The sequence below is a fragment of the Ambystoma mexicanum genome, chromosome 4p, assembly GCF_040938575.1.
Source record: "Ambystoma mexicanum isolate Mex_15411 chromosome 4p, UKY_AmexF1_1, whole genome shotgun sequence".
Taxonomy (NCBI): Eukaryota; Metazoa; Chordata; class Amphibia; order Caudata; family Ambystomatidae; genus Ambystoma; species Ambystoma mexicanum.
This window is the reverse complement of record NC_090927.1, coordinates 1,036,792,374-1,036,803,517: the sequence shown is the minus strand read 5'-3', so window position 1 is coordinate 1,036,803,517 and position 11,144 is coordinate 1,036,792,374. Positions and strand designations below refer to the sequence as shown.

The 11,144-nt window shown below is 53.8% G+C and overlaps 1 long non-coding RNA gene across 2 annotated transcripts; it reads right to left on the bottom strand.

Annotated features, from left to right (window-relative positions):
• Positions 1-8,387: 8,387 nt before the first annotated feature.
• LOC138452644 (uncharacterized) lies at positions 8,388-10,479 on the bottom strand. 2 transcript variants are annotated; one of them, XR_011260284.1, is made up of 4 exons: positions 10,370-10,479; positions 9,806-9,935; positions 9,227-9,293; positions 8,388-9,098 (listed from the first exon to the last, which is right to left on the bottom strand). It is a non-coding gene; the product is annotated as an uncharacterized lncRNA (long non-coding RNA). The 2 variants fall into 2 exon arrangements; XR_011260285.1 differs by lacking the exon at positions 9,227-9,293 and having other exon boundaries at positions 8,389-9,098.
• Between the last annotated feature and the right edge of the window lie 665 nt (positions 10,480-11,144).

Sequence of the window (11,144 nt, the reverse complement as noted above, 5' to 3'; positions counted from 1 at the left end):
AGCAGAGCCGTCTGGAGTCGAGCGGTGAGTGTACATGCATCCGGGTTGTGAGCAGGGCGTGTGGTGATCATTCCCCATTGTGCCGGTTGCACATCTGTTTGTATGGGGTGGAGTATGGGTGGGGGTGTACAGGGCCGTGGGGCTGACACATGCGAGGGCTGTAATGTGTGAGACATGGATGGTGCTTGTGTGTGTGGGCTTGCATGGCAAATGCAGTTGTGCGTGCACACATGTTTGGATGAATGTGTATGTAAGTAGACATGTCCGTGATGTCAGGCATGTATGTTGTTTTCGGCTGCATGTATGAGCACTGTGTACATGTGCATGTGTGTGTATATGTCAAGGGTGCAACAGTGATGCTACATGGATGCATGTGACAGCGGTATGTGGAAGCCTGATTGGCAGATGTGACATGGATGCCCGTCTGAACAGTGCGACACTTGGCAGAGGTGTAGACATGCATGCAAGTGTGGTGGTGTGTGTACATGTGTGGTGCACTTCCTGTGTTGCATGTGATGTCTGGCTCCCCTTTGGCTGCTGATGCTGTTGTATGTGTAGGGATGGTGGTGGCAGTTGCAAAATGGCTGTGGTATGGCTCATGTGTGCCAGTTGCAATGACATGTGTGTTGGGGATTGTGATGACATGTCTGAGGTTTGCCAATGCCACTCATGTGCAACTGCCATGCGTGTATGTGTCCATTGTACAGTGCCCTGATGCCTGTGTTTTGTTTCTCCCTGTCTGCAGCGTCAACTGATGAAGAGGGCGGAGAAGGTGCTGTGGAGCACAGCGGCGGGGATCCGACTGCCAGCCGGAGACGCAAGGCCCGGCTCCCCTCCCGTGTTGTCATCTCGTCGGGGAGTGAGGAGTCCGGTGCCGCGTCCCAGGCCGCAGCTGCTGGGGGGAGGTCCAAGAGGCGGAGGTTGCAGTTGGACTCCTCGGCAGCAGAAAGGGCAGCTGGGACCCCACAGGGCCCAACAGGGGAAGATGGCACAGAGTCATCCAGGTTGGTGGGGGGTTTGGTGGAGGAGGGGGCCGCGCAAGCACCAGAGACAGGGTCTGGAGGTGGGGATCCCACTGGTGCTAGTGGTGCAGTCCAGGACCAGGGACAGGAGGCAGCACAGGCTGCCGCGGAGGTGCCTGTGTGCAATCCTGTCCCCGATCCTGTCCCTGCATCATCTTGCACCAGCAGGGATGCCTACGTCCAGACCCGTTTTCAGGCAGGGGATGAGCTGACGTCAACTGGCCTTCCTCTGCCTGCGGACGTGGCCATCCAGGTCCGGGTTGAGCCTGTCCTGGCTGGTGTGGCGTTGCGTCAACGGGCCATGCGAGGTGACCTGCAGTCTTTTCATGGAGAGACTGCACGTCATCTCGAATGGCTCGTTGACCACGTCAGCCTGCTGGGACAGGTCACCCAGGCCGGATTCCGCTGTCTGATGGGGCTTGCTCCGACCCCCTCCTCAACTGGACCCCCTACGCGCCAGTCGTCCTCTGTGCCATCTTCCCACCCATCAGTCACCTGGGTGCCCTGTGGAGCTGCCTCTGACAGTGCGGCCAGGCTGGTGGAGGAGGCATCCCTGCCACAGTCGGGAGTCGGAGGTCCAGCAGGGGTGGCCACATCAACAGGTGCACCCCAGCCGGCGGAGGATGTGCAGGCAGCAGGAGGCAGTGCACGGGCAGAGGCAGAGCAGCAGCAGCAGCAAGATGGTGGGAGACATGAAGGCTCGGGGCTTTCAACATCTGAGGGGCAGGCATCGGCCGGAGGGCAGGGGGACCCAGGACAGAGAGTGTCTTCCGTGTGGCAGCGGTTGGGCCACGCCATAGGTGCGGAGCCGCGGCGGGCGGAAGAGGCGCGGCTCACAATGGTCAGGGCGGAGAACTCCATGCGGAGGGCCCTGAGGCGGGCCGAGTGCCTCGAGGCAATCCGCAGGGGGTTGGAGGAGGACACAGCGTCGTCCCTGCGGACCCTCGGGGCCATGGAACTGGACCGCCTCCGGGACATCGAACAGGAGTTCGATGATGCCCTGGCCCGGGACACCACAGAGTGAGCCGCTGGACTTGCCCGCCGCCTTTGTATATAGTTCTTTAGTTTTAGGTTTCCTTTCGTTCTTATTATGATTTGGAGTCGACGGACACTGCTCCACTTTTTGTATATAGTTGATATTTAGGTAGGTTTTTTAGGAGGTTTCCTTAGTTCAGTTGTGATGATGGACCCTTGTTATTTTTGTACATAGTTCTTTGTTGCATGGAGAGTTTTTACATTTCACTTTGGACAAAATTTTTTTGATTTGATTTTCTAGTTTTGTGTTTTTATGCGGACATGCAGCTTATTTTTTCACATTTACATTGTAGTTAGTTTTCTTTCTTTGGCATTCGTATTTTTTTCAATACATTTTTTTTTCTATTGTTCACTGTGTGGTTTCATCTCATTGGTTTCATGCATGTCATGTTGTGTGTTTTCCCATTCAATTGGAAAATATGTGTGTGACGGACATGGGTTCATTTGCTTCATGTACATTGGGGGTGTAACATGTGATTTCCATTTCCATGTGGGTTAATGGGTTACTTGGTAGGGCTTTTTGGCTGTGGAGGCTGACCATTACGCACATGATTGGGGATTGTGAGGACCTGGTGGGGGCTGCACATGGTGGCAGGGGTGTGGGGGTGGTGGGAGACATGAGTGGGGGCCTGGTGGAGGCTGCCCCTGCACTGCGGGGGGGTGGGGGTGCAGGGGGACATGAGTGGGGGCCTGGTGGAGGTTGAGCCTGCACTGCTGGGGGGTGGGGGTGGTGGGAGACATGAGTGGGGGCCTGGTGGAGGGTGACCCTGGTGGCTGGGGGGTGGGGGTGGTGGGAGACATGAGTGGGGGCCTGGTGGAGGGTGACCCTGGTGGCTGGGGGGTGGGGGTGGTGAGAGACATGAGTTGGACATGGGTGGGGGCCTGCTGGCAGGTGCCCCACAGTGCTGGGGGGTGGGGGTGGTGGGAGACATGAGTGGGGGCCTGGTGGAGGGTGCCCCTGGTGGCTGGGGTGTGGGGGTGGTGGGAGACATGAGTGGGGGCCTGGTGGAGGCTGCCCCTGCACTGCTGGGGTGTGGGGGTGGTGGGAGACATGAGTGGTGGCCTGGTGGAGGATGACCCTGGTGGCTGGGGGGTGGGGGTGGTGGGAGACATGAGTGGGGGCCTGGTGGAGGCTGCCCCTGGATGGTGGGGGGTGGGGGTGGTGGGAGACATGAGTGGGGGCCTGGTGGAGGCTGCCCCTGCACTGCCGGGGGGTGGGGGTGCAGGGGGACATGAGTGGGGGCCTGGTGGAGGTTGAGCCTGCACTGCTGGGGGTGGGGGTGGTGGGAGACATGAGTGGGGGCCTGGTGGAGGCTGCCCCTGGTGGCTGGGGTGTGGGGGTGGTGGGTGACATGAGTGGGGGCCTGGTGGAGGGTGCCCCTGGTGGCTGGGGTGTGGGGGTGGTGGGAGACATGAGTGGGGGCCTGGTGGAGGCTGCCCCTGCACTGCTGGGGTGTGGGGGTGGTGGGAGACATGAGTGGGGGCCTGGTGGAGGGTGACCCTGGTGGCTGGGGGGTGGGGGTGGTGGGAGACATGAGTGGGGGCCTGGTGGAGGGTGACCCTGCACTGCTGGGGTGTGGGGGTGGTGGGAGACATGAGTGGGGGCCTGGTGGAGGGTGCCCCTGGTGGCTGGGGGTGGTGGGAGACATGAGTGGGGGCCTGGTGGAGGGTGACCCTGCACTGCTGGGGTGTGGGGGTGATGGGAGACATGAGTGGGGGCCTGGTGGAGGGTGACCCTGGTGGCTGGGGGGTGGGGGTGGTGGGAGACATGAGTGGGGGCCTGGTGGAGGGTGACCCTGCACTGCTGGGGTGTGGGGGTGGTGGGAGACATGAGTGGGGGCCTGGTGGAGGGTGCCCCTGGTGGCTGGGGGGTGGGGGTGGTGGGAGACATGAGTGGGGGCCTGGTGGAGGGTGACCCTGCACTGCTGGGGTGTGGGGGTGATGGGAGACATGAGTGGGGGCCTGGTGGAGGGTGCCCCTGGTGGCTGGGGGGTGGGGGTGGTGGGTGACATGAGTGGGGGCCTGGTGGAGGGTGCCCCTGGTGGCTGGGGGGTGGGGGTGGTGGGAGACATGAGTGGGGGCCTGGTGGAGGGTGACCCTGCACTGCTGGGGTGTGGGGGTGATGGGAGACATGAGTGGGGGCCTGGTGGAGGGTGCCCCTGGTGGCTGGGGGGTGGGGGTGGTGGGTGACATGAGTGGGGGCCTGGTGGAGGGTGCCCCTGGTGGCTGGGTGGTGGGGGTGGTGGGAGACATGAGTGGGGGCCTGGTGGAGGGTGACCCTGCACTGCTGGGGTGTGGGGGTGGTGGGAGACATGAGTGGGGGCCTGGTGGAGGCTGCCCCTGCACTGCTGGGGTGTGGGGGTGGTGGGAGACATGAGTGGGGGCCTGGTGGAGGGTGACCCTGGTGGCTGGGGGTGGTGGGAGACATGAGTGGGGGCCTGGTGGAGGGTGACCCTGGTGGCTGGGGGGTGGGGGTGGTGGGAGACATGAGTTGGACATGGGTGGGGGCCTGCTGGCAGGTGCCCCACAGTGCTGGGGGGTGGGGGTGGTGGGGGACATGAGTGGGGGCCTGGTGGAGGGTGACCCTGCACTGCTGGGGTGTGGGGGTGATGGGAGACATGAGTGGGGGCCTGGTGGAGGGTGCCCCTGGTGGCTGGGGGGTGGGGGTGGTGGGTGACATGAGTGGGGGCCTGGTGGAGGGTGCCCCTGGTGGCTGGGGCGTGGGGGTGGTGGGAGACATGAGTGGGGGCCTGGTGGAGGGTGACCCTGCACTGCTGGGGTGTGGGGGTGGTGGGAGACATGAGTGGGGGCCTGGTGGAGGGTGACCCTGGTGGCTGGGGGGTGGGGGTGGTGGGAGACATGAGTGGGGGCCTGGTGGAGGGTGACCCTGGTGGCTGGGGGGTGGGGGTGGTGGGAGACATGAGTTGGACATGGGTGGGGGCCTGCTGGCAGGTGCCCCACAGTGCTGGGGGGTGGGGGTGGTGGGGGACATGAGTTGGACATGGGTGGGGGCCTGCTGGCAGGTGCCCCACAGTGCTGGGGGGTGGGGGTGCAAGGGGACATGAGTTGGTGTTCATTAGTTCAAGGAGACATGTGCCTTTGCTGGGGGGCATGCCCATGGTGGGTGGGCTGCCTGCGGGACATGACCAGGGATGCATGGTAGTCCCCTGTGGTGTGGGCTGCCTGCAGGGGCCGTGGAGGGTGTACAGGGTACACCTGGGAGGACCCACACTGTCAAATCACATGTGGAACTTCCCGCGCACCCCTGAAATACACGCGCCCAGGCTATTCGGGTGTGGGACTTCCCGCACACCCCTGAAATACACGCGCCCAGGCTATTCGCGTGTGGAACTTCCCGCGCACCCCTGAAATACACGCGCCCAGGCTATTCGCGTGTGGAACTTCCCGCGCACCCCTGAAATACACGCGCCCAGGCTATTCGCGTGTGGAACTTCCCGCGCACCCCTGGAATACACGCGCCCCCAGGCTATTCGCGTGTGGAACTTCCCGCGCACCCCTGAAATACACGCGCCCAGGCTATTCGCGTGTGGAACTTCCCGTGCACCCCTGGAATACACGCGCCCCCAGGCTATTCGCGTGTGGAACTTCCCGCGCACCCCTGAAATACACGCGCCCAGGCTATTCGCGTGTGGAACTTCACGCGCACCCCTGGAATACACGTAGCCCGCTCCCCCAGGCCCGATCGCGTGAGGAACTTCACGCGAACCCCTGTAATACACGTAGCCCGCTACCCCAGGCCCGATCGCGTGAGGAACTTCACGCGAACCCCTGTAATACACGTAGCCCGCTCCCCCAGGCCCGATCGCGTGTGAAACTTCACGCGAACCCCTGAAATACACGTAGCACGCTCCCCCAGGCCCGATCGCGTGAGGAACTTCACACGAACCCCTGTAATACACGTAGCCCGCTCCCCCAGACCCGATCGCGTGTGAAACTTCACGCGAACCCCTGAAATACACGTAGCCCGCTCCCCCAGGCCCGATCGCGTGAGGAACTTCACGCGAACCCCTGTAATACACGTAGCCCGCTCCCCCAGGCCCGATCGCGTGTGAAACTTCACGCGAACCCCTGAAATACACGTAGCACTCTCCCCCAGGCCCGATCGCGTGAGGAACTTCACGCGAACCCCTGTAATACACGTAGCCCGCTCCCCCAGGCCCGATCGCGTGTGAAACTTCACGCAAACCCCTGAAATACACGTAGCACGCTCCCCCAGGCCCGATCGCGTGAGGAACGTCACGCGAACCCCTGTAATACACGTAGCCCGCTCCCCCAGACCCGATCGCGTGTGAAACTTCACGCGAACCCCTGAAATACACGTAGCCCGCTCCCCCAGGCCCGATCGCGTGAATAACTTCACGCGAACCCCTGTGATGCACGTACCCTGCTGAAATTGCGTGTTAGACTTCCCGCGCACCCCGGTATACACGCACACGTATTTTTTGTCAGCGGGTGTCCGTGTTTGTGGGTACCCCTTTGCACGTCATTTTTCCTGGAGGGCCACAGTATGGGACATTCATCATGGCAGTATATAGGTGCTATTTGTTGGCACACCTTTTGGCGCACATTTCTTACAGCCGCAGAGACGCTACCGCCTGCTTTCTTGTGGCGGTCGTGTTTGTGCCTGTGCGCTGGTTTGAGCGTGCGCTTTTTTGCCCTATTCTATTCCATGAATACGTGTTGTAGGCGAGCGTGTGGGCGTTCCGCGCACTTGTGCCCTGTACTTCCCCCGTGATGCCCACGTTTTGACAAGTTGTTCCCCATTCCGAGTGTTACGCCCGTGTTCCGCCTACTTTTGTTGCGTGCGCCGCGCTATGTGCGAATTTCGCTGTGCCCTGTGCGATTTTCGCTGTGACCTGGCGCACGCTGTTAGATGGCCTGTGCGCCAACGTGCGCCGCGCACTTTTTTATCGCACATCCGCTGGTTTTCTCGCGCACGGCCTTCCATGAATCGACGTGCGCTGCTTTTCGTGCGATTTTCGCAATTGCACTGCGATTTTCGCTATTCCACTGTGATTCGCACGTTTTTGCCCACTTGCGCCGCGCTAATTATTCCATGAATCGGCCTGAAAATGTAAAGCCACAGACCCCACATCCTGTACACTAGACACAGCCACCAAAGTGCTGCTGATTGGGCCCACTAAAACCCCACTGTTAACTTGCAAAGAAGAAATGTTAGGTTATACTTTTGGCACGTGTGAAAAGCCACACACAGTGAGAGCAATATTCCTACTTTCTCCGATCTTAAATCATGATAAAACGTGGAGCTACCCTTGTTGAAATTCAGAATAGGAAAAAGTATTTCCCTACTACATTTCCCTACACACCCTCCTTTTTCTGCTGCCCCACAACCAAAATGACTGCCGGCTTCACCACGTAATCAACGTGTGATCTTGGGCACAATTTTACCTTGATCTTAACAGCTAAGAAACAAACAACGTGCAATTGGTGATATTCATACACAAAAACATTATCTATAAATCTCTATTTTAGAAAAATCATTTTTGAAATTAAAAAAGTAAAAAAAAGTTGATGCTATTTTAGAATGTTTTTTAGCATATATTTCCATCTTCTGATCACCTTTATCTTTGATCTTCTTTTAATTGCTGATCTCCTATTTGTCTTTTGATTGTTTTTTTCAGAATTTTTTATTAGCATCTTTTGTTTTTATAAAACATTAAAAGAATATATTATTAATTTCAAAACAACCATGAGTCCATACAACTGAGCCAGTGGCCTCAGTCTGATGAAAAATCAGTACAAATAGGTTTGTAACAGTAATACAAAAAAATATGGGGGTAATTCAATCAAGTTAACAACTGGATGAGGACTGGGTTTTTTTAGATTGAGGTCAGGACCGTGCCCCTAACACACTAGAAAAATATTTACTAAAAGGATCCTGCACCTCACTTTGGCCCTCATTAGGACCCAGGCGTTAAGGGGTTTACGGCGCCGTAAACGGCGCCGACCCTTAACGCCTTAAAACCCATGCCGCAAAGGGACCTTGGTGCTAATTACGCCACCGTAATTTACGGTGGCGTAATTAGCGCCTTTCCCCATTCCCATTATGCCCTATCGGGCAAAAATGGGAATGGGGAAGGGTAAAATGGGAAATGGGGATTTACCGCCCCACTCACCTTGGAACACAGTTTACACCATGGTGGTAAGGGTACGACCCAGGCGGTAACTTACCGCCTGGGTCGTAATGAGGCCCTTTGTCTTCTTTTCTAGTGAGAAAAATGCTCACAATAGCCCCTAGAGGGTGTGCAACTCCACAGTTCAAACCAAAAACCAATTCTGGACCATTTTAAATTGAGAAAAATATATATATTTATTTTATTTATACCATATTTCAGTTTATTTTTTTAAAAAAAACATATACAACCTGAATGGGGTTGCAATGCACACCTTTTTTTTAAAAAAATGTAATAGAAAAATATTGTCTAACACACATTACCTACGTAAAACAACACATCAAGTGTGAAACAAATTAGAAAAAGGAAAAAAGAGGAGAAAAAAGCGAGTGATAAATTAAGCAATTAGCTGGTAACACTGGGTTCACCACAAACGTCCTCCACCTGAATGTTAACACTAACACAGTTCATCAACACATACACAATGGATCAAAAAGTACATTTACATAAAATCACATTAAGAACCTACAAACAATTCTGAAAAAAGCAAACAACGCTACTAGTAAAGCTATATACGTGTAACATTTAGATGCCTAGTACTTCATCCTTAGGTAAGTTCGGATTGCTCAATACATTTTTAATAAATACAAGCTGTTAATGCTCTATTACGGCCGTGTCTTAATCACACGGTATCTTCATCCCGATATGTTTCTTTCCCTAAATATGTGGATCTTGTGCAGGGAAATTATTCAGGGGTATTGCTTCAGAAAGATGAACAGTATAACATTAAACACAGTTGTATAATGTTGGTTCCTTATAGAGAAACTTGGTTTGGCCAGGAGTTGCAGCCCTCGAGGGTTTCCTTCTTGTTATACTTAGTTATAACCTTGTGGAAAAAGAGGGGGAGGGAGAAAAAGAGAAATGGACACACCATCAAAGTGGGTAGTGTTGGGCTCAGAACAAAGTCAAGCATACTTCTCAACCTTTGTTTATAATTAACACGGTGAGGCTTACCACACTGCAAACTTATACAATAGTATGGGGTGTAAGGAGGGCTGCTTTAAAGTAGGGCGTTGATTCCCTAAAGGGAAGGGAGAGAATAACAAATAACACCAGGTCAGTGTTGCGTATAGAAAAAGCGATTTTTCACTGTAAAACAAGGTGCAGGTAGCACCGGTAGTCTGGATCACAGAACAACTTAGATTTACCAAGTGCACCAAATAGCCTTGTCTAATTTCAACTTAACGTCCAGTCAACAATATGATTTGAGGATACTAAAGAGTTCATACTAAAGGACTTGTAAAGCCATATGAATATGGTAAGACCAAGTCTCAATAATTAATACTAAGGGTCCGAGATTGAGAGCAAGGCCCTTAGATCACAGTAAGTAGAAAAAAGGGGGGTGGAGGTACATTTAAGGCAGTTGGAATGTCTAGTAAGGATCCAACCTGCCAATCAGTGTACTTGCTTCCGTATTAAGCTGATGTCAAAAAAAGCTTCCTGTCATATCAAAGCCCCCATTCAACATACCTGTTTAATTGCAACTCGTGCAATTCGTTAAATGCTTATTAGGAAGGCAAATAGAACGCATACCTGACAGGGCGTGAGGGAGAGGTCCCTTCTTGATCAGGTTTTCCTGTTAGTCTCTATAGCCGTTTCTCATGGAGTGTCAGCTGCTGGTTAGATTCTGGTGCGTGGGTTCTAGTACCTTTTTTTAGGGAAGCTGTGAAAACAAATGCAATAGTGCAAAAAATAAACACTATTGCTCACTCTTGCTCACATGACTTCATCTGCATTTTTTTAGACATTGTATATGGTTATTGTTAAATGTAAAAAACACTGTTGTTAAAGTAGCGTCATGCACAGTGTCTCATAATTTAGAGTCGGTGCATGGCGCCTCCTGTAGTAGATACCCCTAGTCTTTGTAAAGCCATGCTTGCACTGGCTCTGCATGTGAATTTTACAAATAAAGCAGCTAACGCGAGTGTTTGCAGCTGTTCGTGATGAGTACAACGCTCCCCCATTTGCTAATGGAAACTGAAACTGAATCTGAACACGCCTGCATGCGCCCAAAACGAGTGAATGCAGATCTGTTCCTACACGGGTATTTTGCTAAAGCTGGCTGTGTAAGGAAAAATATAACGGGCAGTTTCTTACCTCGCAGCTCGTTTTCCATGCTGCTGGTTCTTGGCATGCGTGATTGCTCCGTATTTGCCGTCGGATCTGCTTGACTGATCCCTTCTGCAGTGACACTTCTTAAAGCCTCGCTCTACCGGAAGTGGGAAATTAGGCTCCCGTGACCAACAGACGGCATAAACACTAGTACGTTCAAACGCAGGCGCTTATTTGTACTTACTGAACCTCCATGGTAGTGCAGTGGCAACACATACCTGCTGTGCAATGAAAAAAGCGAAAGCAGGTGGGGGCCCGAATCTGACACATGGCTGAATGCCAAAGAATAACACAGTGGATGTCTATAATCCATTGTAAGTCTTAAAACTTGCTATAGGTTGTCAGATACATACAATATAGGATGAAACTCCTTTGTTGTTAAACGAGTGGTGAATCTGCCTGGTCACTCATATTTCTGTACTCAATCTAAATTTATTAAACATGGCATTTGGTCACTTCATGTAGCATACTTAATCTGATAATAAAGGGTAAATTCAGAAAATAGTATATAGTAGAAATGACTGAAAACAGATGCCTAAACTGAAAAAACCTTATATGCATAAATTGGCCTTGTAAATCGCTATATATCTTGGCCTGTATTTGCCCTTCTTTACAAAGACTTCAATTCATTTAAGCCAATGTCAACTGAATTACACAGGTAAATAAGTCTTTGGGCCTCATTACACGGACGGCGGTAAGGGTTAACGGTCACCGTTAATGGCAACGGTGACCGTTAACCCTTACCGCCGTACTACGAGGT